This window comes from Adiantum capillus-veneris, chromosome 4 (assembly GCF_014529385.1).
Source record: "Adiantum capillus-veneris isolate H3 chromosome 4, ASM1452938v2, whole genome shotgun sequence".
In the NCBI taxonomy this organism is placed as follows: Eukaryota; Viridiplantae; Streptophyta; class Polypodiopsida; order Polypodiales; family Pteridaceae; genus Adiantum; species Adiantum capillus-veneris.
Window position 1 is genome coordinate 23,934,927 of NC_140934.1, and position 3,093 is coordinate 23,938,019.

Genomic DNA, 3,093 nt, shown 5'->3' on the forward strand with positions numbered 1-3,093 from the left:
GTCTGCCTCCTCTACTAGCACATCCAAAGTCGGGTCAAAACCATGTCGCCACTGTCGAAAGTGGGCGCGTGATGCTCGGATGGCTAGTGGGCTCATAGATATGACCTTGGAAGCCATCTCGGAGGTCTCAAACTCGATCTGATAGTACTCCCGTCGCAGAATCTGGACATCCAAGATCTTGCCCACCTCTGCAAGAAGGCAGGCCTGGAGAAGGTCTCGCAGCTCTCCTCTGCTAGGTCGGGTGCCGAGAATTTTGCAGATGACCGAAGTCGCCTGCAATCGCTCTACCTCAGCGGCTAGGCTCGCTTGCTCTGTCGGCAAGAGAGCAAGTCGAATGGTGGGCTCAGTGGGGTCGGGTGAGGGGGCTTCATTGGAGTCCCTCTGCGGTGGAGCATGAGCCGCCATCTGTGTCTGCTATACTGGTAAAGAAAAGGCTGAGGATTGTCAACGAAAAAGGGGGGGAAGACCTGCTGGACCGAGCACGTCAATGGTGCTGGTGATGCCCGTCAAGCAAGAATGGAGAGGGAGAAGGCTAACGATAAAAAATTGGTGAGGGGGGCAGACAGAGGGAGGGGGGTGGGCTGGCGTGGTTGACTGCGGGGACGGCTTTGGGCTGGCTGGGCAACCGAGAGCAATAGGGGGCAGCGCAGAGGGGGGGGGGGGGGAGCTGGGGGAGCTCGGCAGCGGGCAGCAACAGGGGTAGTGCGAGGGGAAGGGGGCAGTGCGAGGTGGACAAGCAAGAGAACAGCGCGAGGGTGTGAGGGAGGGCGATGGCGCAGGGGGGGAGAGGGGGTGCGAGCAGCAGCGAGCCAGAAAAAATTGGAATGTTCTTGTAAGCACAACCTTTCCAACTCCCTGAACCGGATAAGATGTTTGCGTAAGTAACTGAATTCTCATGAGGGACAGACTCAAGAGAGGTGAACAAATCACAATGTGAGGTAATGTGCTTTGTAGCACCACTATCAAATACCACACATGTGAATCTGCACCAACTGATAATCATGCATCATGGACAACATGATTATAGGTAAACTACACTAAAAGCCCATTGTGCATCAATATCAACATCACAGTCTCCTTTCACAAAAGACTCAACAATAGCTGCATTTGTAGTGGAACCAACATTTGCAGTGGAACCACCCTCTTTCTTCTTAGCCTCTTTGGAATTCCACTTAGGACACTGCTTGATCAAGTGATCATAAGCTTTACAATAATGTCAACACATCTTTTTTTTGCCCTTATCACCAGAATTTCCAGATGAATTGCTGCCAACAGAAGCATTAGGAATAGGTGATTTTCCAATCGCAGAAGAACCATAAGAAGTGGCTGAATTGTTGTTTTTACCTCCCTTTCTTTGAGTAGCAATAAAGGCCTGTTCAATTGCATGCTATCTAGTCCTGTTTTTTCTGGAAAGTGACTCTTGCAACAACAATGTGCACAATGCATCAAACTTGACAACTTCAGGATTTCCTTGGGTCATAAGTCTCCAAGTACTAGCAAAAGTCAAGTAAGAGTTTGGCAAGGCATCAAGAACATTCTGCACAAGGGAACTGTCTGAAACGACTTCACCTACAGAAATAAGTTTCTCATTGATATCCTTGACACTAGCAAGGAAAGTGTCCATATCATCTTCCTCATGTATAATCTTTGACTCTAGCTCTTTATGCAGCAATGCAATTTTTGCCTCATTGTAGCTTGCATAAAGACCAATCGAAATATCCCAAGCCTGTTTTGTAGATTTCACTGAACGCATGTGAGGATTAATGGTGCGCTTCATAGACAACACAATCAACGCATGAGCTTGCGCATCCTTTACATCCCAACGAGCTTGTTCTACCGTAGGCAAAACAACTCTAATAGCATCAATCCTTGTAGCAAGACCTGCAGCATCCTCAACATCGCCTACATCCTCAGAACCAGGACGTATATCAATGCCCCGCACAATATTCTAGATGCCCTTTGACACAAGAACATGTTGCATGATGTAAGCCCACATAGGGTAATTGTCCCCATCCAATCTGTCCTCTACAACAAACATCTTGAACACTTCTCTATTGTTGTCAGCCATGGTAAATGTTGCACTTGATGTGAAAACTACCCGAAAAGAGGAGAAACAAAGCGGGAACAACACGTGCTATATAGCACAAACCATAGAAGACTATAAGAGACCTGTTATGCAAAAAACGGCACTGATAAAAATTTTGCACAAAATGACAAAATAGCATGTGCAGTGTCTGTAGTGGAAACGGAGGCCGAAATGAGCCCGAATCAAAAATCTGAGAAGACTAAGCTTTACCAACTCTTCCGATATTTTTGTTGACTTGCGACCGCTCGCCAAAGCTCACTGAAATCGGAGAAAGTGAGTAGGCATGTGTTGGAGCTGCTGGCGACTAAGCCTGGGAGGACGCAACCTGCTTTGATACCAATTGTTGGAATTAGGGTTGCATGAAAACAACCATAGCTTGGAGAAGACGAAGGAAGCTCAAGGCACACAATAGAGAGTGTATTACTTAGTGTGCAATGGAAAGATAGATAGCCCTAGAGTGATGGGCGTAGATACAATGCATAGGGGAAAAAACCTCCTAAAGAGGGAAAAGATACCCGGTGGTCCTAAGTGTGTTCACACACATCACTACCACATGTATACGGTAACACTAACAACAAAAATCCTTACAGCAAGACCTACAACATCCTCAACATTGCCTACATCCTCAGAACGAGGACATACATCAATGCCTTGCATAATATTCCAGACACCCTTTGACACAAGAACAATGTTGCATCATGTAAGCCCACATAGAGTAATTGTCCCCATCCAATCTGTCCTCAACAACAAACATCTTGAACACATATGTGTTGTTTTCAGCCATGAAGAATGCATGCACTTGATGTGAAAACTGCCCGAAAAGAGGAGAAACAAAGTGGGAACAACACATGCTATATAGCACAAACCGTAGAAGACTGTAAGGGACCTGTTATGCAAGAAATGGCAATGACAAAAATTTTGCACAAAATGATAAAATAGAATGCACAGTACTGACTATACTGGAAACGGAGGCCGAAATGAGCCTCAATCAAAAATTCCAAAATTTT